General features: G+C 39.0%; 1 long non-coding RNA gene across 1 annotated transcript; it reads left to right on the top strand.

Moving 5' to 3' along the window:
- LOC118007134 lies at positions 1–26,514 on the top strand. The gene is made up of 3 exons (XR_004678275.1): positions 1–575; positions 23,551–23,635; positions 26,360–26,514. It is a non-coding gene; the product is annotated as an uncharacterized LOC118007134 (long non-coding RNA).
- Positions 26,515–28,000: the final 1,486 nt, after the last annotated feature.

Consider the following 28,000-nt stretch of genomic DNA (forward strand, 5'->3'; position numbering starts at 1 on the left):
GTAGGTGGGTGAAGCTGTGACTGAGTGTGAGAGAGGGAGGGTGGAATGGGGTAGGTGGGATTCAGTGTGAGGGAGTGGCACTGGGTGTTTGTGTATGAGTCAGTAGGACTCAGCATGGGAACTTGTGTGTAGTGGGACTTGGTAGTATGTGTATGTGTGTATTGTGTGTATGTGTGACTTGATATGTGTGCCCACATGCATGGGACTCCAAGTGAGTGTGGGTGAGTGCATGTGTGAATGGGGCTGGGAATTTCTGTACCTGAGTGCAGGGACTAGGTGTGAGTGTATGAGTAAACTTGTGTTATGGACTGAATGTTTGTGTCCCCACCCCTGCCCCCAGAAATTCATATGTTGAAACTTAACCCTTGATGTGATGGTGGGTTCTTTAGGAGATGCTTCATCTCTCATGAATGGATTAGTGTTCCTGTAAAAGAGACTCCAGAGAGCTCCCTCACCTTTCTACCATGTGAGGATACAGCAAAAGACATCTTTTATGAATCAGGAAGAGACTCTTACCGGACACCCAATCTGCTGGCATCTTGATTTTGGACTTCCAGCTTCCAGAACTGTGAGAAGTAAATGTTTATTGTTATTAATTCACTGAGTTTATGGTATATTGTTGTGGAGCCTGGACAGACAAAGAAAGCTTGCATATGATGGGGAAAGTCTGCATGAGTGCTGCAGGTGAGCAAGTGTGAGTGCATGCAGAGGAGAGAGGCTCTGTTAATGAGGTTGGGTAACTGTGACAGCAAATGACAGAGTGAGTAGGATAGAGTGGGACCAGGTGTGAGTAGGACTGTGTTAGACTAGGTATGAGTGTGACTGCATGGGACTAGGTGTGAGTGTGACTTTGTGGGACTACGTGTGAGTGGAACTGCATGTGACTAGGTGTGAGTGGGACTAGGTGTCACTAGGTGTGAACTGGAACATTTTGTGACAGGGTATAGCTTGGGGTATGAATATGAAGAGTATCAATGGCCCTGAGTATGAATGTGGCTCCATCCTGAGTGTGCAGGATGGTGAGTTTATGAGGGAGAGGGACCAGTGACTGTGTGACTGAGTGAGCTGACTAGCCTGAGTGTGAGTGTGGGGGGCTGAGTGGGACTGAGCAAGACTGAATGGAAGTCAGTGGGCTGACTAGTTGTACGTGTGAAGGAGTACGAGTAGGATGCTATGGCAGTGAGCAGGAATGTGAATGAATGGGACTGCTGTAGATGATTATATGAGTAAGCATGAGTGGGGCTGAGTGATTGTAAATGGCAGGACTGGATGTGAGTGAGTGAGTGTATAAAACCAAGGGCCTGGGGGTGGCTGCTTATGAGGGTGAGTGAGCATGTGCCCCTGCATGTGTTGAATGGGACTGAGTGTGTCGGTCCACATACTGGTACTGCTGGGAGTCAGACAAGGGAGTGGACTGAAATCAAGTAGGCATTTGAGGATTAGGGGACACAGTGAAGTTAGAATCCAATGCAAGGAAGTCACTAACTTGGCAGGAGCAAAGAGAGCATAATTATTGTAGACTAAGTCAAGGAAAGGAATAATAAAAAAAAAAAATCATGAGAACAGTAGGGCTGGGTGAGAGAATAAGGTCATCCTCTACCCAGCAGCATCAGCACTTGCACCCCATCAGGATAGAAACCAAGCAAACACCTGGGTAGTAGACATGACCTGCCAGCTATAGGGAGAAACCCACTTAGATGCTTCTTGATAGAGCACAGACGAATTCCAGGCTGTAGATCATTTCAGTGCTCATTGATGAGACCAGGAAGATGGTTGCAGCCCAGTGAGGAGGGAGATGAAGTCCTGACAAAAGAAGTAAATTGTTTAGTTAATCGAGCTTTTTATTTTCTCCCTTCTCACTTCCAGCATCCATACAGACTTCAAAAGTTTCATTCAACACAGGAATCTCAACACACACATCAAAGAAGTTTGATGAGGCAGGCTGGTCTTGTCAGCATTGCCTTTATCCCATCTCTGGGCAGCGTGAATCCCGTTATGTTCTGTGCCTCTCCTGCCCTGCTCTCTTTCTTTCAGGTTCATTTCTGTTACAGAGCTAATTTCTTACAGTTAAAAGTGCTTCTTGGTTTCAGTTAAGCAAACAAATAAATTAAATTGAAAGTCTGGGTCATAGCCACATGTCAGGTTTGTTTGCAATTAAGTTATATAATAAATTATTTAGAGGGAAGGTGTGTCTTTCATATATAAATAACCAAATATTGATATGGCCACTAGATAGCATTTCTGTTGAAACCAAGGAATATAATATACGATAATTTCTAGATGATAAATCAAGGGTTTGTTACCTAAGTTCTAAGGACATATGAACTAAGGTCCAAGAACTCCCTGAAATTATATGCATCAATATGAATATGCATTTTTCTGGATGAAACATCCATAACGTGCATTAAAGTCTCAGAGGGAGGCTTTTGACCCCCAAGGTTATGAACTACTGTTTTAGAGATTACCACCATAAAGACATTGAGTTTCATTGTGGGAATTCTGTCTTTGTGATTTCACTAAAGCTGTTCTGCTGCTTTGACTAGTGCTTGTTCTGTCTGAGCCTTAACCTTCAGTGGGTTGCTATTATTAGAAATATTTGCAATCCTTAAAGTCAACATTAAAGGTAGACAAAAGAGGGAATTTGCCATCTATTTACACTAACAGCAATATAAATAAATTCAGCTTGTGTAATTATTATATATACAATTGTGTATATATATATATATATATATATATATATATATATATATATATATAGTTGTACCAGTTTCCATGGCAACTACTTCTTTAAAATATTCTACTCTTATAATACTTAGGTTTATTAATTTGATTACCTTATTCTCAGGTATTGACATACCCATAATTTTGTTCGTTTTATATAATATTCTTTCAAAAATGAGAAAAAACTCTTTCTTTGACTATTTCTTTTTATCTGTCTTATGATGACCAAGAAGGAGTTGCATCTAATTTTAATAGGACATATAGGGTAGATCCAGATTTTGTGGGAGCTGAAGCTTATAACAGCTTTAGGCCCCTCTTTAAGGAAAATAGTAAGTATTATGAATACAGCAATGCTAGGGATTTTCTCTGGGCCTTGGGCAAATGAGAGGTCCTGAAGTTTAGGCTTAATTAGCATCGCTGCATGTGAATACATGCACAGGGGGAACAGATCTATTTAACTTTTTAATGTTGGGGTCAGGGATTAACTTTGGCTATTTTACTTCAATTTGAAAATAAGTCTACCCTTAAGAAGAGAGCTACCTGGTCAAATCATTTGTTCAATGTTAGCTTGAGGGATTTATACAAATTTAGACTATGCCTGAATCCACACGAATTCAAGTACCACAAACATCTAATACCAAATGGGCAGCTAAGAGGAGAACTGATTCAGTTTACAAGTTCAAAAAAAAAGGGAAAACTGACTCTAGAAACTTGTTCTTTGAAGATGCTCAGAGAAGTGTCCTGGTTTAGAAAGAAAAAAAAACACAAAAAAGAAGCTTTGTTCTAAAAGGCAGGTTTTTGGTTTAGGAAGAGGGTTGCTTCATAGTCATTGGCTCTGAATAAATTAGTAAGGAGAAACCAGTGTTATCATAGAGCTATCAGTGGGACTTAGTTGTTGCAAAAATCATGGTGAATGGGATGATAGAACAAGAGAGATTGGAAGGAATTACATGGAAAAAAATGTTTTATACAAACAGCATTGGTATGAGCATACAAACACAATTTCCAAATGTGCTCTTAATAGTTTCATTTGATAATTAATTTGTAGGCTGCTAACAATTCTGAATTTATTGAAGAAATAATCTCATTGCAGCAAAATAAAGCTTGTCTGGCTTTGGGGAGCAACAGGCTTAGGAGAAAAACTTGTAAAGAAATTCTTACTATAAGGTCAAGGTCAAAACATTGCATTTCTTCTGCTTCACTGCATAATGTAAAGATGTCTGGAAAGGAGCCAATCAATTAAAAATATAGCTAGAGGGAATTGTTCAGGGAGAAGGCTTGTGGCAGTAGCAGCCCATGAAAACATTCCCTTCTCTTTCTGTCTTCCCAAGTGAAGAATAAATCCTGATTAGCCCTTTATTAAAGAAGGGTACTCATTTGCCAGTGAAATGTAGAACTTGCATCTCCCGAACAACATGGTATCCAATTATCCTTATAGAAAATAATTTTATTTTTCTGTTAACGCTTTAAAAACATGATGTTTCCTTGCGTGTGATTATTCTTTTAGTGTGTACAAATAACCCCATTTAGAGTAATATTTAAACTCTGCTTTGGATTTCTTGAGAGTTTCTGGTTTGATTAGGACATGTGAGTCGATAAAGTAAGATGTTAGTATGGTGACATAGAAAGAATACACGAAGGGTGGTCCCCACACAGGACTTATAAAACTTGAAAATATATCATACATAATTGTGAGTCTAATCAGTATAATATATGTGGTAGTCATTAACAAAATTCTCCCAGTGTGTCTGTCTCTTCACCTTTTGGGTACATGGTACGATTGAATTCCCTAATTCTGCGGTCCTTTTATGTTTAGGTTTGGGCCACGTGAGTAGTTCTAGCTAAATATTTATGAGCAAAGATGACATTTGTTATTCTGGCTGATTGCAAGGCATTTTGCTCTGTGATGTTTGAAATGGTGGCAGTTCTGTGAGTCTGTGTTTCTGAATGGCTAAGAAGAGCAGAACGCCTGGTTAAGCTGTTACGGATATGTAACATAAGAAATAAATCTTTTCTCTTTAAATCATTAAAAATTTGGGGTTGTTTGTTATCACAGCATACCTGAGCCTCCTCAGACTTCTGTAATTATCATAAGGGCAGATTTGGGGACAATTTACCGAAAGTATAATTCTGGTGACTTAGGTTGGAGAAAAATCCCATTTGATACTTGGAGCTGCTATCTCTAGAAATAAAGGTCAGTTGTTTCCATTTTTACAGATTGTACTTTGTTTTTTGACTAGGACTCCACAGAGTTTATTGTACTGTGAAAATTTTAGACCTTAAGCTGCATAAATCACTTGGAAAATTCATTTTTGCCTCTAGAGTTGTTCATGGACTGTTTTCAGTAGTAGAAACCAGTTCCCACTGCCTAGGATACCCCATTAAGCAATGCTACTTTTTTTTCTTAGCAAAGTTGAAGCTTCAACTAAACATAACCTTGATTTATCATATATATTAATTTGATGCAAAAATTGATAGGTTTATTTTGGGGGGTCTGTCATTAAACACATTTTATTGATGTAGAATTTTACAGCCACAGATATGATCAAGGGTTGGGGGATGCCTAAAAATGCTGACTTTGTTGGCAGAGTCTAGATGACTCTTAATTTCCAAAAGAATGTCACTTTTTTGAAGCAGGAGCCAAATGTTGTATTGTTTTAGCCAAGCTTCTTGAAAGATTAGCCTATAATTTCCTTCCCTGCTTTCTGGCATTTTTACTCACTGTTGTAAAGTTTTAGTCACCATCTCTTCGCTCAACCTGCTCTGGAAAAGGTCTCTAATTTGCTCCAAATCACCAAGATCTTTTAACACATTTCAGACTCATTATTTTGATTTCTTTGCAAGCTTTTGATACTGACCCATCGTTTCCTTCTTAAAACTCTTTGCTCCCTTATTCCTTGATACCATTCTAGCTTGGAGTTTCTATTTGTCTCTGTATTAAAGCTCAGTCATGGGCACAAGAACTATACTGAAAATATTCTCCTGCTGCTGCTTTGATTAGGACCCTCTATGGGACTCTTTCATTCAGCAAATGAAGCAGAATTCATGATCTTCCCCTCCCCAAGTGTCTCCACCTTAAAGTCTGTTCTTTCTTTTTTATTGCCATTCTTGATGAATGAAACTTCCATCTGTTGAGCTATTAAACCAGAATCATGGGAGTCATTATTGATGCTTCATATATGTGCTAAATCCTATTGTTTCAATTGCCTAAATATCTCTGGAATTTATCTCTATGTTTTTGGTAAAGTTACCATATTTCTGTCTTTTTTTTTTTCATGAATTGATACAGCAGCTTCCTAACCAGTTCAATTCCCCCTTGTCTTAGTTTTCTGATTTATCTTCCACAGGGCATTCATAATGATCCTTCCAAAGACAAATCAGAACATTTCACTCCTTTCAGCAAAACCCATCAGTGGTTCTCCTTTGATTTAGAATTATACTCCAAATTGTTTATGTGGCACATGTGCCCCTTAGAAATATTAGCTCCCTCCGTTTTTGTTTTCTGCTTGTCTCCTTTATGTACACTCTGGAACTCTGGAATTCTTTAGGTCTCCAAATATCTATATTTTCTTTTACCTTTCAGTGAGGTTGTTCCATCTGCTTATAATAGGATAGTCAACTGTTCCAGTGTGTCCAGAATTTACCTAGGTTTAGCCCTGAAGTCTCCTCTTTGCCAGGTAGCCCCTCAGCCTCAGGCAAATAAGGATGGTTTATCACTGTAGCTCAGAATACTACTTTCCCTTCAGTTTTCCTGATTTGTTCTTCAAGAGTGCTTATATTGACTTCTTCTAAAATCCTGTTTCAACTCCATTTTTCCTGTGGGCTGAAATTTATCTGTAGGGATTACCATAGTCTACTTTAATGTGGTCCTGCTACATTTTGTGCTCTTTGAAGAGAGACAACTTTGTTTTGTTCATCTCTGCATCTTTATCTCAGACATGTCTAACACAGTGTTTAGCACATGGTAGGCCACTGATAAAGATTCTTTGTACTGTATTAGAAAAAACTCATGGCATCTATCTTAATGCTCTAGTGACTATCGTAAATACTTTGCCAATTATATTAGTCAAATGTTTCTGTTGTTTTCACTTTGAAATAAAATGTGTTAATTTTCCACATCTAATTAACTGCCATTATTTAACTCAAAAGTAGTGATGATTTTTCTTATTCTTTTAGTAGATCCACCATCATATATTTAACACTCATTAGAACATCTCTCCCCTGTTTCTTTTGTCCCCAAAGATTTGGAGATGTTTGGAATACTTCAGTGTATTTTCAAAAAAGGATTTCTTAGAGCACCTAATTATGGCCAAAAATGTACTAGGTACTGTGAAATACTAGGTATAAACCAAGGAAATTTGACTTCTATTTTCCAGAAATTTACAGTCCAGCTGGGAGGTAAGTGTGTAGAATTAACCACAGAATATTTTCTTAAGAATTTCATTTGGCACATGAATCTGAGAACTAAAGATCGAAATTATGGATATACAATCTGCTGTCCTGAGGATCTCTTCCTATAACATATAAAATGTGCAGCTGATAGAGATGGATAGAGTGGGGTATTAGGAAAAAACCCCTACCTTACCTCCTATGTTTCTCCTTCACTCTTACACAACTACCACACTGACCACACTTCTGGTCCTAAAATATGTGGAGTTTTCCCCCACCAGGCAATTTTCTACAACACCATCAGGGCACCCTGCAACTTAATTCTGACACTATCTACCCAGGGATGGCATCATATCCCACAGGTTAAGGGCTCAGTCCCACAAGACTGTTTCCATCCTGCTTCAGATGCCAAGTACAAGTTCAAGTTGTCACCTGTGCTTTCTGACTCATAGGCTATAAACCAGAGGTTTCCATTACCTCCTTCCCAGGTTTGATTAATTTGCTAGACTAGGTCTGGGAGGGTCCCAAGCACAGGAGCTTCTGTCCTTGTGGAATTGGGGTGTACCTTCCTGGTACATCGACATGTTCACCAACTGGAAAACACTCTGAACCCCCATACTATTGGAATTTTTTTAAAAAGTCTTTATTTATTTTAGAGAGTGAGAGAGTGTGCACGCATGCACACACACACACATACACATATGTGCATGCAAGCAGCGGGAGGAGGAGACGAGGAGGGAGAGGGATAAGCAGATTTCTCGCTAAGCGCAGACCCCAGTGCAGGGCTCAGGGCTCTATCTCATGACCCTGAGATATGACTTGTGCCAAAACCAACAGTCAGATGCTTAACCGACTGAGCCACCCAGGCACCTTACTATTGGGATTTTTATGGAGGCTTCATTATGTAGGCTCATCAGTTATTAACTCCATTACCAGCTCTTTCCCCTCCTAGAGAATGAGGGGTTGGGGGTGAAAATTCTAAGCTTCTAGTCATGGTGTGGTTTTTCCAGTGACCAGTTCCCATCTGGGAGCCATCCAGAATCTGATCAGAACCAAAGACATTTGCATCACCCAGGAAACTAAAGGCTTTTATGAACCCCGAATCAGGAACTGGGATCAAAGACCAAATATTAGGAAAAAAGGATGCTCTTGGTACTTCTGTCACAAGAAATTACTAGGGTTTTAGGAGCTCTGCGGCAGGAGGGAGAGGCAGAGACCATTGTATGCATTTTTTATTGTCTTGTAGGTATTTAACTTCTTAGTTATCAAACACAACCCAAAAAGGCATACTATCTGAAATACACAACAGAATCTTTCTCTTTTCCTTTCATTGATTTGTTTTAAATTTTAACTATCCTATTCTTAATTAATTTTTTTTTTTTAGATTTTATTTATTTATTGGACAGAGAGAGACAAAGCGAGAGAAGGAACACAAGCAGGGAGAGAGGGAGAGGGAGAAGCAGGCTTCCCGCAGAGCAGGGAGCCCGATGCGGGGCTTGATCCCAGGACTCTGGGATCATGACCTGAGCCAAAGGTAGACGCTTAATGACTGAGCCACCCAGGTGCCCCTACTATTTTTAATTTTAAAGAACTTCTTGTCTCCCATTGTTCCTTTTCAATGGCACTCTTTGTTATTAATATAAACTCATTTCTCAGAAAATGTTAATGATAGGTTTTTAAAAACACTTTATTCTATCCTGCACTGTCTTTGTTGTCTCTGTAGTCATACTTTGCTCTGTTTATTTTTCCTGTTAGAGGATTCTCTCAAGGCTGGTGTTACTTGGCTGTTTAATATTAAGAGTGAGGCAATAGAAAGCTGATTGAAAGCCTTGGGTTGGAGTGGCTTATCTGCTGATGGCTTATTCTGAGAGGACTCAGCCTTTTCATTAGGAGCCTTCCAATTTGTGGTGTCTTCTCTTTGGGACTATTGGATTTTTTGGGAGGGGCATGGAGGAATCCTCTAATATATTGCCCTGGGTGAGGATTTAAGCCCAGCCTGTGGCATTCTAGAAGAAGGGGGCTGGGGATTACTATTCACTGTGAAATTTCACTTCTACCTGTTGTCTATTCCATGTTCCCCACCTCCTACACCTTAGTTATGTCTGAAGCATTCAGGGTTGATTTCTCCAGATAATAAGCCTCTCATCTTTTAGGGAGGGTGGTAGGAGGGATGGTGGTGGTGCAGATAACCACCAGGTTGGGAGGGGTGGCTGGGAAAGGCCTGTGGATCTAACCTCTTTGTATATAAACTTTCTTTGAATTTGTCCTTTCTGGTCACTATAAATGCAATAGAATGTGTTGTTGGCATTGCCACCTCTGCAGAACACAGCCTGTGGATGAACTGGAAACGAGCCTTCTTTAGGAATTCTGGAAAAAATCACATAGCCAAACTACCCAATCACTACAAAAAATTCTGTGCAGGAATCTCTTTTTACTAGTTTTCAGCAGCTTAGTTTCATGTAAAATAAAGACACAACAATACATGCCTTAACATTTTTCAAAGACCAAATTTCCACTTGATATTTTTGTCTTGTTTATTTGCTATCAGATGTGACTAAGGCTTAAGGTTTTTTTTTTTTAAAGATTTTATTTATTTATTTGACAGAGAGAGACACAGCGAGAGAGGGGACACAAGCAGGGGGAGTGGGAGAGGGAGAAGCAGGCTTCCCGCTGAGCAGGGAGCCCGATGTGGGGCTCAATCCCAGGACCCCGGGACCATGACCTGAGCCGAAGGCAGACGCTTAACGACTGAGCCACCCAGGCGCCCCAAGGATTAAGGTTTAAATTTTTTTTTTTTCCATTTAGATATAAAAAAAGAAAACCCTTTCAGTCTTCATGTTTTGTTGATTCTATTTCCTAGTTTTCTTACTTCCAATTGCCTGTACCCTGGTCAAACCACCCTCATTGCTCACTGTTCTGATGCAAATGGCAAATACCTTTCACACCTGCACTGCAGCCTTTCTTGGCTTATTCCAACCCGTTCCCCACACTGCTGCCATAGTGATGGCTTCAAATCAGGCGTAGGTATAACCCTAGAACAGAGATTCTTAACCTGAAATCATCCATGATTGGTGAAATTAAAAGTCTGTGAGCCCTTTGAATTATAGACAAAAAACTGTGTTTGTGGTCATTTCAGGGAAAAAGTGTCGGATTTTATCATATCTTTGATAGAGGCTAGGATACTCCCAAGTAGATTTAAGATGATGAATAATGAGGAGAACAGCTGATGATCTCAACACACACACACACACACACACACAAAGTCTCCATTATTTATCTGCAGACATGGTTGCTAGAAATCCACACAGCATCTGTGATTGATTGCTCTTCTTTTCTCCCCATATAATGCTGGTGAAAGAATGACTGGTAGTGAAGTGTCTGTCAGAGTGAACCACAAATATGTTCATTAGAAAACAGGCTGTTAAAGTAGATCGAGTATAAATATATTTTGCACATCACAAAAGACACCTAAATTAAGGAAAGCTGTGGAGGAGCAGATAGCTACTTTTCAATTATATATGACCAATGTGGTATTTTTTGATATCTTACTCAGTAATTGAAAGGTCTGGAAATGCCATACCTGCCTACGTCATTGGGGTCACTGCTTTTAATAGAGGCAGTGAGTCTAGAAATCCTACCCACCTCAGAACAATCATGCTTTGACTTTTTCCTATTTGTGCAATTACCAAGATTGCACCTCATTGAACACTTTTATGTTTATGCACATAAATATTTACTGGGAAATAGACCTGGGCATTAAAGAAAAAAAGTCATCCAGCTTCCTTGACTTCATCAGGTTGTTTGTGGAGATGCTATTTCACAAACACACAAGCTACAAATCAAAGGGATGTGACACCTTTTTATATTATCAGGCAACATGGTGAAGAAGAAAATGAAATGGAGTTTGTGAACTTTATTACTCAGGGTGACAAGTTAATATGTGGGTGATGGTGTGCTGTTCCTAAATGAGATTTGTTGCATCCTCGGAACTGTGTAAAATGTCTCAAGAGAGGAAGTTTCCATGCCATAGACAGTAGCATTGACTCTCCTGAGGAAGTTAGATTGGAAACTTACACGTTTGCAATCGTTCACAGGCGATCAAGTGTGTGAAGTGGAGAGCAGGAAGAGACTGTGCTTGCATGAAGAATTTTAATGACTGAAGGTTTCTTTTCTTATTAATTTCAACATAGAAAGGGCAGTGAGATAAGGAAATCTTCAGTCTTGCAGACATCTTCTTCCCCTACAAAAGGTGATGGTTGATTTGGTACAAACATCATAGAGCAGGAAGCCAGAAAATAGAATCAAATCAAACATGATTTTATAGTTGTTATCATTCCTAAGAATATCTGTGCTCCCATAGGCAATATGTCTTAGATAGGAGAATAGTATTGGAATTCTTGGTCTGGGCACTGAGGGGCTGTTGGTCATCTGGAACGGATTTGCCCATTGGATATGACAGGGCTGCTCTAAGAGGCCTCACCGTGTCTGCTCTTGGACCTACTCGTGATTCAAGGCTGTGTGTCCTCTTTGCACGTAAGACAGGTGAGTTATGTTACTTGCTGGGTAGAAAGGATGGCAGGAGATGAGTTACCTGAAACTATCTGACTCATTATTATCCCCTTCAGTATTGACATAATGTTGGAAGAGGATCACTCAATCAGATAGAACTAAAGCATTCTTTTCAACCTGCCTGTTGGGGTCTTGTCTGTCCTGCCATACTAGACTGTGTAGGTGGAAAACAGACAAACTCAAATAATTGTCTGATTAAATGAGCCAACTCTTTCTTTTCTTTTCTTTTTTTTTTTTAAGATTTTATTTATTAGAGAGAGATAGCACATGAATAAGCAGGGGGAGTGGGAGCGGGAGAAACAGGCTCCCCACTGAGCCAGGGAGCCTGATATGGGGCTCAATCCCAGGACCCTGGATCATGACCTGAGCCAAAGGTAGATGCTTAACTGAGACACCCAGGCACCCCCCCCCAACTGTTTCAATTGTGACACAAATAAAGGGTGTTTGTTGATTTCTATATGTATACTTTGGAAGAAATTGTTACTGCATATTCACTTATATTTTCCAGAGAAGACATGGAAGTATTAGAGAACTCTTTTGAAATCCTTGTTAAAACCTAAGATTGAGGATTATAATATTTTTCCTTTTTTATGGGTATTCACAGTTTAAATAGCTTTATATTTTTACTTTTTCATTTGACAAATGTAAAATAATAAATTTTGTTCCCCATTGTGGGTGCTAGAATAGGATCATTGACAGGACACTTGGAGCTGTCCACCTGGCCCAGGATTCCTACCTTTTTTCTGAGATGGCACTAAAATATTTGACCTAAAATAACACAGTATTTCCCAGATCAGACCCTCCTTTATTAAATTAAAAACAACACCCAGCTATGAAAGAGTAGAATGTGTATTTGCAGTGTACTATTCCTTATTAAATCAGTGAGCAAAATGACCGTAAAGGGACATTCAGTTGAGTCCAAGAAAACATTATTTGAAGACCTATTATATGTTGAACTCTGTGAAGGGCATTGGGGAGAAAAAGGTAAACATTATACCATCTACAAATTAAATGAAGATATTAAGCAACTCTAACACAATGTGATAAGTGCTATGATAGGGAATTTGGTTGTGTGACTTCAGTGTCAATGGATTTCTGATTCAGTTAATCTCATCTGCCCAAGAAAATATTTTTGTAGTGAGTAGTTCACCACTGGGAACTACTATTTATTAAGTTGTCATTTCCTTGGATAATTTTACCAGGTACTGCTTTAAAGATGATATTGAGGGAAAATAAAACTATTCTTAGTAGAACCATCTTCGGCTTTTTAACTGTGATACTCATAATGTTTAGTGAGTACATGGTGCATATGTAGCCTCCTGCCCATCTGGTCTTTTGTTTTCTGTAGGATCTAGTATAGTACTAAAGCCAAGTCCTCACTGGATTAATTTTATCACTCTTCCTTGGGCCATTTTTTTTTTTTTTTCCCCAAATGAGAATGTTTACTGAGTATAAACTTAATTGCATCATAGGTTTCAGAAAAAGTACTGTGGCTGTGCCCATGGTTTGCTCCTTATCCTAATACTAAAATTTAATTGATCTTTTTTTCCTCAGAGACTTTTTCAGTTTTATTTTTTACCACTTAGAAGAAAGAAACAGTTGCATGTTCCAATCCAGGAAGTCCCTGAATTTCAGAACTCTGAATAAAGGGCAAGAAAAGAAGAATTAGAAAATGGGTTTAGTGGGAACATACCTTAACATAATAAAGGCCGTGTATGAAAAGCTTACAGCTAACATCATACTTAATGCTAAAAAACTGAGCTTTTCCTCCAAGATTAGGAATTAGGAATAAGACAAAGATGTTGACTTTTTTTTAAGATTTTATTTATTTATTTATTTATTTATTTATTTATTTATTTATTTATATCTATTTGAGAAAGAGAGAGAGAGAACATGAGCAGGGAGAGGGACAGAGAGAGGGGGAAAGATGGAGAATTTAAAGCAGACTCCATGCTGAGTGTGGAGCCCAAGGTGGGGCTCCATCTCACAACCCTGAGATCATGACCTGAGCCAAAACCAAGAGTTGGATGCTCAACCAATGGAGCCATCCAGGCACCCCAGGGATGTCCACTCTCATCACTTTTATTCAACATAGTACTAGAGTTCCTTGTCACAGCAATCAGATAGGAAAAAGAAATAAAAGGCACCCAGATTGGTAAGGAAGAAGTTAAACTGTCAGTCTTTGCAGATGACATATAGAGAAAACTTTAAAGATTCCACCAAAAAAACTATTGGAAGTAATAAATGAAATCAGGAAAGTTGCAGGACACAAAATTAATACATAGAAGTCAGTTGTGTTTCTGTGCACTAGTAATGAAGTAGCAGAAGTAGAAATTAAGAAAACAGTTTCGCTTACAGTTGCACTAAAAAGAATACCTAGGAGTTAACTAAAGAGGTGAAAGACCTGTACTCTGAAAACTATACAATATTTATGAAAGAAATTGAAGATGACACAAACAAATGGGTAGATATTCCCTGCTCATGGATTGGAAGAATTAATATTGTTAACATGTCCACACTACCCAAAGCAATCTATAGATTCAATGCAATCCCAATCAAAATACCAACAGCATTTTTCACATAACTGGAACAAATAATACTAAAATTTGTATAGAACCACAAAAGACCCCAATAGCCAAAGTAATCTTGAGAAAGAACAATGCTCAAGGTATTACAATCCTAGATTTCAAGATATACTACAAAGCTGTAGTAGTCAAAACAGTGTGATATTGGCACAAAATAGACACATAGATCAATGGAACAGAATAGAAAGCCCAGAAATAAATTGATGCTTACATGGTCAATTAATTCATGACAAAGGAGGCAAGCATATATAGTGGGGAAAAGACAGTCTTCCCAAAAAATGGTGCTGGGAAAACTGGCAGCTATATGTAAAAGAAAGAAACTAGACCACTTTCTTACACCACACACAAAAATAAACTCAAAATGGTTTAAAGACCTGAGTATGAGACTTGAAACCATAAAATTCCTAGAAAAAAACATAGGCAATAATTTCTTTTTCTTTTTTTAAAGTAGGCTCCACACCCAGCATGGAGCCCAATGCGGGGCTTGAACTCACAACCCTGAAATCAAGACCTGAGCTGAAATTAAGAGTCAGACACTTAACTGACCAAGCCACCCAGAGACCTCTTAGACAGTAATTTCTTTGACATCAGCTTTAGCAACATTTTTCTATATGTCTCAGTCAAGGGAAACAAAAGCAAAAGCCAACAATTGGGACTACACCAAAATAAAAAGCTTTTGCACAGCAAAGGAAACTATTAAGAAAATGAAAAGGCAACCTACTGAATGGGAGAAGATACCCACAAATGATGTATCTGATAAGGGGCTAATATCTAAAACATACAGAACTTATACAACTCAACACCGAAAAAGCAAATAATCTGAATAATGACAAAGGACCTGAATTGACGTTTTTCCAGGGAGATATATAGATGGCCAACAGACACATGGAAAAATGTTCAACATAACTAATCATCAAGGAAATGTGAATCAAAACCACGAGATATCACCTTACACCTATCAAGAATGGCTAGAATAAAAGAGACAATTTAAGTGTTGGTGAGGATGTGGAGACAAAGGAGTCCTCATGCACTGTTGGTAGGAATGTAAATTGATACAGCCACTGTGGAAAACAGTATGGAGGTTCCTCAAAAAATTAAAAATAGAAATACCATATGATTCAGTAATTCCACTACTATTTACAGAAACTCTAATTTGAAAAAAATATATGCACCCCTATGTTTATTCCAGCATTATTCACAACAGTCAGGACATGGAAGCAACCCAAGTGTTTATCAATAGATGGATTGATAAAAACGATGTGATAAATAAACACAATGGAATATTACTCAGTCATAAAAAAAGAATGAGATCTTGCTATTTGTGGCAACATGGGCAGACCTAGAGGGCATTATGCTAAGTGAAGTAAGTCAGACAGGGACAAACACCATTTGATTTCACTTACATTTGGAATCTGAGAAAACTGAATAAGTAAACAAAAAGCAGAAAAAGATCCATAAATACAGAGAACAAACTGATGGTTGCCAGAGGAAGGGGGTGAGGGGATGGGCAAAATGGGTGAAGGGAAGTGGGAGGTACCGGCCTCCAGTAATGGAATGAATAAGTCAAGGGAATGAAAGGGACAGCACAGGGAATAGAGTCACTGGTCATGCAATGGCGTTGTACGTGACAGATGGGAGCTACATTTATGGTGGGCATAGCATCACATATGCTGAATCACTGTGGTGTTCACCTGAAACTCATGTAACTTTGTGTGTCAGCTATTCTTCAATTAAAAAGTAAATAAATAAATAAAAAGGAGAGAAGAATTAGGGCTTCCTGGGAATCTTCTGTTTGTGTCTTAGGTCTATCTTCTTCATGCCTGCTACGTCAGGGACTGCCGCTAACACCTAAAACCAACCATGTACCTAGCCTTCCTCCATGATAACCTTCTTGTCACCCACAAGGAGCCTCCTTGGCTCCTTTATAGCTTTACTTCCCCTTGTCATCCTGCCTGTCAGGATCTGACACTCTTAGCACTGTTCTGGAAACCCCATGGGGCATGATCTCTTCCCCTTATCTCCAGCCCGTGCACTGGCTCAGCTCTAACTATGAGCATGAATGGCCCTGTCCCCTTGCCCAGCTCCTCAGTGGCATAAACTGGAAACCAATGTGTGTGCTGTCCCCAAAAGAAGTCAGACCACGTTAACCTAACAGAAGGAGCGTGGTCTTCCCACGAGTGGCCATAGCAAAGGAGTCCTTGGATACAGAGAAGAGACTCACTAGAAGCTTTCTGTGACTAGACACAACTCGTGTCTCTTTAGTTAAGAACCCCAGAGGACTTGGGGGAAGACTAGTGAATAGCTTGAAATGATGGGAATTATATTGTATAAGTATTAATTAATAATATTATTTAACCTGATATTTGATACAGGTTTCTACTGCCCAGTGGTTTTTTTTTTTTTTTTAACTGCCCAGTGTCCTAAGGCTGTCTGTTTTACAGAATGGTTTCTCCTAAGTAAATTGTCTTACTCTTCTGAAGGGAGCCTAGGTAGCCTAATCTTAACTGTGAGGAACTGATAGAGTTCTCTAGCTCCTTGAGGGATGTTTAAAAATACATAAAGCAAAATTATATCACCTTAAGTACATTGTGAATTTAAAAGCACACAGTTAGCCCTGACAGATTTTCCTTTGCCTTGGAGAATGGGAATAATTATATTGTAAGTGCAGACAAAAATGAGGTTTCTCTCACAGGCAGATTTTTGTGATTCCACTCTGGACTTTTGTTTAGAAATTTTGTTCAGTTTCTTAGAGGAGCTAAATAAAATTGCTGCAGAGAGGCCAGAGGGGGGCACCAAATAATCATGATTGATAGAGTGGTTTGTCTGAGCAGTTGTGGGAGGCTCAGGCATCAGGCTCCTGAAACCTCTGTGTCTGTTTTGACCATTTTGGGCAGAAAGCATATTGAAGTTTTTCTGTTCACTGAATTATTGTCAAACCAGGAGCTAACATCCCCGCTTTAGAAGCTTGCAAAAGTACTCAACTAATGGGGTAGCAGCAGTTGGCAGGATCTGTGATTGCAAACATTTTAGAAAGCCTCTGCGCTCTTAAACTCTTATTTCACTAATCAGAGCTGAACCGTAGGAAGAATTGAGAAATTGCACCATGTCCTTGAGAGGTACTGGGTTGGGTCTTTCTTGATCTTTCTCTCTGAGGCAGAGAAATTATTGACAGTGTTCTAGCTTTAATTGTTCTTGGTAAGTTGCCGAAGTGTCTCTTTGGTCTTCAGGATGGGGGATAAATTTATCATATTTAAAAATTCATTTTTATCTTGGGCTATTTGAAAAAAGTCTGCATCCTTTGCCTTAGGCAGGATTTCTAAGTTGCAGATAACTTTCAAAAGTGTTCCACCACAATTGTTGCAATTTCTCTTGTGTGGAAAGTTGTGTTTTGTGTAGTTGGTACTTACTACCCCTGTGGTCTTAGTTTGCTTATATGTCCTTATTTGTGGTGGACCAATTTGAGGTAGGGTGGGGGTGCTGGGATGAGGGCAAAGAGATTGGAATAATCCTCTGTTCAATTGAGGAGGATATAGGTATGCTTACTGTGTTCTTCACCAACACTCAAAGGATTCTAAGTCTTCTTGCAAAATATATGTGAATACCAAAAGTGATTAGTTATGATCCTGTGAAATTTAAGACTCATTTAACTTCAGACTCCCATTTATCCCCAGTTCTCCTTTTTGACTTTCTGTATGTTCAAGGGGTATTTTTTTTTTTTAAAGATTTTATTTTATTTATTTGATACGGAGCAAGAGAGAGAGCACAAGGAGGAGGGAGGGGCAGAGGGAGAGCGAGAAGCAGGCTCCCTGGGGAGCAGGGAGCCCAATGCTGGACTCGATTCTGGGACTCCAGGACCATGACCTGAGCTGAAGGCAGATGCTTAATGACTGAGCCACCCAGGCACCCCTCAAGGGGTATTTCAAAATCTTTTCCATCTTGTAGGGTAGCATCTGTGCTTACTGTTTTTTCCATTATGGTAGTGCATGACAAGTGAGCCAGTGCACACAGAACAGTTCTGACTCAGGGAGACAGAGCCTGTGAGGATCCCAATAAATGCCAGCCCCTTCATATGTCACATTTTGTTACTTATTTTTTTTTTAAAGATTTCATTTATTCATTTGAGAGAGAGAGAGAGAGAGAGAGACAGAAAAAGCATGAGCGGAGGAGGAGGGAAGGGCAGAGGGAATGGGAGGAGCAGGTTCTCCACTGAGCAGGGACCTGGGCACGGGGCTCGATCCCAGGACCCAGGGATCATGACCTCGGCTGAAGGCAGACACTTAACCAACTGAGCCACCCAGGTGCCCATATATGTCACATTTTAACTTGAGGTTTAAGAACCTGGTCTCTGGAGCCAGACTACCTGTGTATGAGTCTAGGCTCTGCCTCTTATTAGCTGTATGACTTTGGCAAGGTGCTCAGCCTCTTTGTGCCTCAGTTTCCACATCTGTAAAGTGGAGTAATATCATAGGGTTACTGTGAGAATTAAATGAGTTATTATATGTAAAGCAATTAGACAGGACTCTTGGTATGTAGTGTTTCAGAAGTACATGCTAAATAAATGTTTATAGGCAATGTAAAATCTGTTATTCCAGTCCCATAAAATATTTATTTCTCCACAGAAATTCGCCATCAGGTGAGTTTTTTATGGGCACATACTGACTTAGGTGTTTCCTGCACTCAGCTCCATGGCTGGTATTTTAGGCCCCTACCACTAACTCTTATGCCAAAATCTTGTACAAAGATCCTATTACAACTGACTCCTCAACATAATTTATTTAACAAACATTGATATAGCACTTTCTGTGTGCTCCACACTGTTTTAAACACTATACAAATATTAACTCATTTAATCCTCATTATAACATGAGAATACTTGTTGAATTTCAGTTAAGTGATGTGAGAGAATCCTTTATCCCAGTGTCTGACATGATGATCCTTCAATAAATATTTGTTGAAGGAATGAATACCTGTGAGTGACTCAATCAATCAGTCTATCTTGTTTGCTATCAAAAAGCAAACAATACACCAGAATGTTATATTAAGTGGCCTGGAAACTGGAAACATTTGAGACACTTTTTGCACAGCTGTATTCAGTTTGTCCTGAGGGGCTCAAGCAGCCTAACCGTTCCTGTCCCTTTCTCAGTATTAAATCACTTCCTACTTTAATATTAAGTTTAGATGTTTAGATATAGGTAAAATCTTTGGTGATTTGTAGACTTTTATACTCACCTATATTGATAGTTGAATACTCCATTCTAAATTTCTGTTTTTATCATAATTTTAGATTTTGAGCAGAAAATATTAGGATTCTGTTTAAAACATTAAGATATGCCAATTTTCCCTCACTCTTTGAATTGCATCCTTTATTTTTGTTCTAATTTGGGAAGACATATTTGCATCATATTTCATTTGTCACTGTCCTGAAAAGATTAGCCAACAAGCACTTAATATTTTGTAATGCTTTATCATAATTGAAAACATCTACATATTAAGCCTGAGGAGTAAATTACCTTAAAAATATGTCAGATCTATTCAGCATCCATTTGGGAACACTTGAGTGGTAAATGCCAGTTTTTATGAAATGACAATAAATGTTTTTATTCAACATGCTATTGCCCCAATCAATTGTAGACTCTTTTTATAGTCACCAAATTAGTTGCATTTAACTTTAAATTGTATTTGTTGAAGCATTGTTAACGTGATAGAAAAGAATCAGTGTAATAACAACCTAAGATTTCAGTAGTCTCTGTGTCTGCTCTTTCTCTCTCTTCTCTCTCTGTCTCTAGCTACCAATCAAAATATTTGTCTTTTCCTAACTATGACAAGTATCTGGTAAAGTGGGATTTACATTTTTTTTTAAAGATTTTATTTATTTATTTGACAGAGACAGAGATAGCGAGAGCAGGAACACAAGCAGCGGGAGTGGGAGAGGGAGAGCAGGCTTCCCGCCAAGGAGGGAACCCGATGTGGGACTCGATCCCAGGACCCTGGGATCATGACCTGAGCCGAAGGCAGACGCTTAACGACTGAGCCACCCAGGCGCCCGGGATTTACATTTTTTAATGGAGCTATTGAAATGTGGCAACTGAAGGGCATTTGGAAAAATGCGGGCAAATTTGCATGAGTTCAGGTCCCTTTGGTTGTTCTGAAGAGGTAGAGTTGAGAGATCAAACTCTGCAACCTCTTATCTCTGAGATGAAATATTACTGATGCTGTTGGAATAGACAAGGGTGATTGTGAACAAGTCCTGGGTTCAAGGAAGTCAACAAGTCTTTTAATAGAAGTCACAAGATTGGTACAGATAACAGTTGGGGAGGGGACTGCCCCGTGCCTCATCCAGAGTTCCGAGGCAGAAGGTGAGTTGGAGTTTATGAATTGACAGTCCATAAAATCTGTCCCAATCCCACCATGTAGCTGTCAGGCTTGTTCCTGTGACCCTAAAAACTCTAGTCCAGTTTGGAACACCCTTTTCTGTGTGCAGCCCTGGGTGGGGAGGGCCAGTCTTCTCCCTGCATCAGTTTTATTCATGCAGTTAAGGCCAGAGTCATGAAATGGGGATATCACAGGAAAGTCTAGATTTCAGCTGTGTGCTGAAGCCTGACATTTTGACAATATGGACAGTGTGCAGGCCCTGAGACAGGAGCAACAGGTTCCCCCTAGGGGTCGGGACGTCGGCCAGCTTCAAGGGAAACATCTGAACTCTGTCCACTGAGATAAGAGGTACAAACTGTTGGTCTTAAATCCCTGTAAATGTTTTAGAGGATTCCTGGACATTTCAGGATGATGGTGTGGGGCTAGCCGCCAGAAGAAAAATATTGGACTTGTTTATTTGGTTATAAACCCTATCCTATAAGTATTTGCAGTGTTGTGATTTATAAGGAAAATGTGTATGTGACCATCCAGATGACCAAAACATATTTCTCCTATATATTTGGTCTTCATCCACAGTTCCTGACTCACAGCTCCCCAAACCCTTGGCATTTCCTCAGTGTTGAGAGTGACAGAGGTGTTTCTTTAATGTTAATGAGGTGACTTTTGGATCCCAGGACAATGAACAATGTGATTAGAGGATTGGAACTTTTGGTTCTAGCCCCAGACCTCTGGGAAAGGGAAAGGGCCTGGAAGTTGAGCCAATTGCCAGTGGCCAGTGATGTAATCACTGTAATGAAGCATCCACGAAAATCCAAAAGGATAGGGTTTGGAGAGCTTCCAGGTTGGTGAACATGTGGAGATTCAGGGAGAGTGGCATGTCTGGAGAAGGCTTTGCAGCTCCATGCCTTTTTCTCATATCTCCCTCTATGCATCTCTGATACCTGGCTAGTTCTTGAGTTACATCCTTTTACAATAAACCAGTGATCTACTAAGTAAAATGTTTTTTTGAGTTCTATGAGCCATTCTAGCAAATTAGTTGAACCCAGGGAGGGGGTTGTGGGAACTTCTGATTTATAGTAATAAGCTTGGCTTGTGTTTGCCATCTGAAGGAGGGTCGTGGGGGCCAGTCTCGTAGGACTGAGCCCTTCACCCATGAAATCTGATGCTATTTCCAGGTGACTAGCATCAGAACCGGGTTAAGTTATGGATACCTTGCTGGTATCTGAGACTGTTTTTGGGTGTGGGGAAAGCTCCCCCTGACATGTTGGAATTGGGGCCAGGAACCCCAAAGAATATTTAATAAAAAATTAGGTGGCTCAACAAATATTTGTGGAAAAACTATTAAATAGAAGTAGAAGCTTGAGTATTGTGCCTCAAAACACCACTGTGGGTCTCATTCACATGCTGATATGTGAGGGTGGGCCCTCAAGTCCCAGTTTACACATATATCCACCCTGCAACATTCTGTAAGCCCTCTACTGCTCTTTCTGCCTCCTCTCTTGATGATGTCTGCCTTTTTTTTTTTTTTTTTTTTTTTATGTCCGCCTTTCTAATTGTGGGATTTAGCATGCTGGCCTCAGCCCCTCACACCTCCATCACATCAGATTGCCCCCCTTACCTCCCTGCACTTGCCTTGTTCATCGTCACCTTGAAGTATCTCTCATGCCTCACCTATTCTTTTTCATCTCTTCACCTTTAAAGTTGAATGAACCTTTTTTGGCTACTTTTCCTCAACTTTTCCCCTTTTTCTAAACTTCTGAAACTTCTGTGTCTTGATAGATTGAAAGCTTTTTTAAGAGTAAGGACCACATCTTTTTTTATCTTCTGTTTACTGCACTGTGCTCGGATGATGTACTACCACAAACCAGGTTCAGCAGTCCTCATTTGCTTAAGCTGCTTTGTATTCCCCAAACAAACTCAACCTCAGACCTTCCAAATTACAGATGACTTCAGATTTTTTTTTTTTAAATGGAACAAAGAATGCCTTTTTTTTTTTGTGCTTTTTGTTTTATATTTGTCTTTTTCAAACTCTTCTTGACTCTAATCGTGGCAAAAACCTTGAAATAGTTGGAAGTTTTCTCTCTGGTGCTCTGCAATTAGATCTTCCAAACATAACCAGTCAAAACCCATTATCCGAATAGGTTTTCTTAGTAAATTATTGGAGAATGTTTATTTAAAGTCTTCTGAAAAACTTTAAAATTGGTCTGATGAGACAGATCTATCTTACCAGGCTACAATGCTCGAGTTTATGATTATCATACTGGTGAAATAATTTACTTTCACAATATATATTAAGCTCCCTGGGGCCTTAATGTCAGGCATATTGTTAGGCACACATAGTAGGTTCTTAATAAATATTAAATGGAAAATTAATATATTCTAATACATAATTTTTTGAGTGTGCTATTCCATTTTGGCACATTGCCAAATGTAATTCACTAGGAAATTCTGTAAAGTGCTCATTTATGACCAAATTTAAAACCTCTTTGAGGTTACTAGAGGTGCCTTTGTCTTCACACAGCTAGGAAGAAAATAAGCTGTTTTATATAGAGATTATATTTAGTTGTTTTCTTAGATTCACAATAGTCCATTATTATAATTGTATTTTAGCACAGACTAATAAAAAGACATCAGCATTATTATCTTTTCTCTTCCCATTTTCAATTTTTCCTTCTTAACAGAATTCTTTCACAAAACTATTCATAAGCATTTAAATTAAATTAGTATTCTTTAGGTTACATGTGATATAAATTAATATTCTCTCTGGAAAAGTGGTTGATGATTATTTTCATAGTTGTGTTATGGACTTTGGTATTAGTATTATTCAAGAATACATAATTTAAATTCTGACAAGATTTTAAAACATTTTCTTCTAAGTAATGCCTACCAATTAGTCCTTTCCTTTTCTTGTTAGTCTAGGGCTGTGACTGAATACCAGATAGGAAGAGGATCATAAATTTCTGTTATATCTAGATCTAGATCAACAGGAGGACCTCTGGGTAAGTAGAAGCATGGTTATGGATGGATTCTGGAGCCTGCTTGCTAACGTAGGCTTGTGGCTGTGGACTTTATGGGGTTAGCTTTTAATCTGCTGTCAACTAGCATGATATCACAAATGCCATAAGAAAATAAACACACAGTCTTATGCAGATGACTACATTGACCTCACCCTTTCTCTGAATGACTTGACAGAAGATCTGATTTTCTATGATGCAAGAGAAAAATAGCAGTTGCAGTGTTTTGCTGCATAAAGTATGTTCTGGTTTAAATTAGTGGCATATAAAGTTATTATCTTGTTTGAACAAAAATCTTATTAAATTGAGCATATTTTTACTCCACAAAATGAAATTAAATTTTTAGATTGTTGTTTTTCTTTTCAGTTGGAAATTTATTGAGTGAATAGAAAACAAGTCATACAACTTTCCAAAGAATATATTACATCTTTTTGCATTTTGGTTTTCTTTGGCTTTGTGTGGTTTTTAGAAAATCTTGTAAGTCGATTGTATTAAAGTAGAAATTGAAAGAAATAACCAGACATATAGCAATAAATTTGCAGATAAAGACTTCTTTAAATGAATGTTCACTGCAGTATTACTTATATAAAAAATTGGGAACTACCAAAGTCTCCAACAATAAGTATATTGTTAGAAAAACTGTGACCCTTTCCATTGACGGACTATTAGGTAGAATTTAAAAATATTTTTGAAGAAGTTTTAAAAGCACAGGACATTTTTTCTAATGTAAGAGAAAACACATAACAGTTGGGGCGCCTGGGTGGCTCAGTCGGTTAAGTGTCTGCCTTTGGCTCAGGTCATGATCCCAGGGTCCTGGGATCGAGCCCCGCGTCGGGCTCCCTGCTCGGCGGGAAGCCTGCTTCTCCCTCTCCCACTCCCCCTGCTTGTGTTCCCTCTCTCGCTATGTCTCTCTCTGTCAAATAAATAAATAAAATCTTAAAAAAAAAAAAAAAGAAAACACATAACAGCAACAACAATAACAACAAACCCAGAAAACCAGCTGCATATACAATAGAATTTTAGTTTGTATAGACAAACAAATGAATGGGATAAGGCAAAGCACTGAGCACTTTGAGGGTCTTATATTTAATCTTCACAGGAGCCCAGTGAGATTATTTGGGGAAACTTAGAAAATTCCACAGTCAAGGACTGATTCCCTGGATGACTAGTTTCAGGAGATCATTTTAGAAGTTGTAAGTCATAGGTCAGCAATTTGGAGACATGTAAATTGTGTACTGGAAGAAATTAAGTATGTACATGTAGTGAATGTAACTGATTTTAAGAATTTTTTTTTTCGGAGGAGATGCGATAACTGCTGTTGTTGGGCCTGGTTCTTAAAGTATAAACTGGCCAAGTATGTGTGGACGTCAAAATCCCTACCAGTGATTGGTCCCCTCTGTAGCTTTTAGGTTGTCTGTTCCTTAACACCTTCAGGCTCCCATAAGAAAAAACATTTTGCCTCAGTAATATGGAGTAGTCTTTTTGTTCGAGCTTGAGTTCCAGTCACGGTGATTTTTCCCTGAGGAACTGGAGAGGAGCCATTTTCCCCAATGCAGAACTAAAAGACTCAGCATGATTGGAGCCCACAGTTTCTAGAATTTGCCTTTGCCATTCTTCTGCTTTTGTTGCTCTTCTCCAGTCAGCTACCCTGACATTTCAAGGGTTAAAGATTGTATCACTTGTTGAGCTAACAGCCTTCACTTATGATTTCAGGGATTGGGTAAATGGCAGCAATAAAATGTTTGTGCTAGGATATCCATTTTCTCCTAAGACTCATTATATTATGTTATGGTGCCAGTGCATGCATATGCAGGCCAACTGGTTTTAACACAGAGGAGAATCAGGCTTTGATTCTTCACTTGAGAATTATACCTAAACATTGATTAGTAACTTCATTTTGCATATGAGTAAAATTAAGACATAGAAAAGTCCGCAGTTTGCCTAAAGTCACACATCTACTCATGACAGTCAGGATTTCAACCCAGCTCTGTCTAGCTTCAGAGATCTTGGTTATTTTAGTACCAGGATCATAGATAGTTTTCTTTTTTAAAAAATATTTTCTCTATTTTCTAAATCTTATATGATGGTACTGCTTCCATAAATAAGTAATAAATGTTTTTTTATTTTTTTTATAAGTAATAAATGCTATGAAAGTAGAGATAAAACATTTTTATGTAATCTGAAGAAGGGAGAAAGAAGATATTTTTCCTATTAATGAGAAACACGTCCCTGTTTCTCTTTTCCATCCGGGACTGTTTACTGTGATTGCACCTGCCATATTGTGCTGAAATGACCTGAAGACAGATGGAAACAATGTGCTCTACAAGGCTGATAATATCTGCCTTGACTTACAGTTTCATTAAAGCTTGTGTGATCAGACTGTGCAAAAATTAGCGTATATTATTAACTAAACTCATCAAATGCTAATGACTTATAAAACATAGAACAATAAAAACAAAGCAGAAGCGGGGCACCTGGGTGGCTCAGTCATTAAGCGTCTGCCTTCGGCTCAGGTCATGATCCTGGGGTCCTGGGATCGAGCCCCGCATCGGGCTCCCTGCTCAGTGGGAAGCCTGCTTCTCCCTCTCCCACTCCCCCTGCTTGTGTTCCCTCTCTCGCTGTGTCTCTGTCAAATAAATAAATAAAATCTTTAAAAAAAAAAAACAAAGCAGAAGATATTCTTTAATATTCACTACTTGATTTCTTCAGGTTCCAACAGGATTCCATTTAGCTGTAGAAACTTGAATACAAATCTGCAGGTATATATTCCTTTGTCCTCTTTGGGCTAGGTGTGCTTGCCCCCTGGGAAAGAAACAAAAGTTTCAGAATACATTTTTATTCATGAAAGTGCTCTCTTTAGATTTCTGAAGAGAAGAACTTCTGGGCGGATGAGTAAAATATGTTACTTCTGTTCTGAGACGTCTGCCATCAAGACTAGTAGCCGCCGTGCACTTTAATGACCCTTCCACGGTCACAGCTGACACTGACACTGACAAAAAGGATTTGGGACAAAGAGCTGTGTTCACCTGTACATAATTTTCCAGCTTTACCACCAGCTCTGCATTGTATGCTCCTGTATTTGGCTTAAGCAGATATTTGTAGCTATGAAAATGGAATGCTCCTTTGCTACTTAAGGATTCTATCCTGGGCAGGGGAGGGGAGAACCAGGATCGAACTGTTTTGGCAGGCAAGCTCTTTGATGAGGAAAACTATGTGGCCCAAGAGCTTAAAGTCACCAAAGCAGGAACAACTGAAATTCTGTATCTATTGAAACATCTTCAATTGAGCCATGTTTGTAGATGAAATAGTTTAAGGGCATTTACGAAGCATGTTCTTTAAAAAAAATTCATTTGCTTCTGACAGTTATGTAAAACTTCAAGTACTTTGTAAAAGCCCTCAATGTTGAATGATTGAAGGTTGTTAATGGAAAACTAGGCAGTGAAAAACAGCTGGGAGTTGGAGAAATGGAATGGTATTCAGAAACACAACTAATTGAGGCTGACTCTGGGGCAGGGCTTAAAGCACTGAAAATTTGAATGAACTTCTTAAGAGTAGCCTGTTTTTGTTTGGGTCCTGCAGTATAGGATGGTCAGTTTTAAAGAGTGTCTAAGAGCGTGGTTCCAAGAAGCTCAGGGGTACACCGCTGCTGGGAATCCTGGCATAAATGTCAGTAACAAACTTCCAAAGTGATAAGAAGTCTTCTGAAACTGTTAGTTTTTAGTGAAACACTCAGCTTGGAGGATCTTTCGCCCACGCCCATTAGTTTTAGAGCAATAATTAGAAGGTAATTAGCCTAGTAGCTCTCTCTGATTTTATATTAGGAGTGATAAATATCAGTATTTATCTCCATGGTTTCAGTTCTTCTGTGTGTATTTGCTTTGTACCAAATTGAGGCAACTTGGGCTATTTGGGATGACTGATGTGGACCGCTAGGGGGAGGCACCCCCCCACCCTGACTCGGCCCAAGAATATTGGTGACTCTGGCCTCAGCATCCCACAAGTGGGATGAAATAGCAAAAGAGAAATCCTCTAGTGATTCTTTCAGGGATTAGTTCATGCGGACAAATAGAATATTTCACAGAGATCTTAACCGATCAAGGAGAGGAACTTCTTTCTGTGTGAATGCAACCTGAAAATTCTACCATAGCAAGAGTGTGATAAAAATCCTTCCACTGATACGGCTTACAGTGGATAAGGGATGTAATACAGCAAAAAAGGAAAAAAACAAAACAAAACAAAACAGAGGCTCACAGAGGAGATTATGCAGAGCTGAGAGAAATTTTCTCAGGTAATAAACACTTGCAGTCAGGATTTTGCAGTGTTTGGGAAGAAAGCGAAGTCACAGAAATG

Source organism: Mirounga leonina, unplaced genomic scaffold, assembly GCF_011800145.1.
Source record: "Mirounga leonina isolate KUSES-001 unplaced genomic scaffold, KU_Mleo_1.0 Mir_115, whole genome shotgun sequence".
NCBI lineage: Eukaryota > Metazoa > Chordata > Mammalia > Carnivora > Phocidae > Mirounga > Mirounga leonina.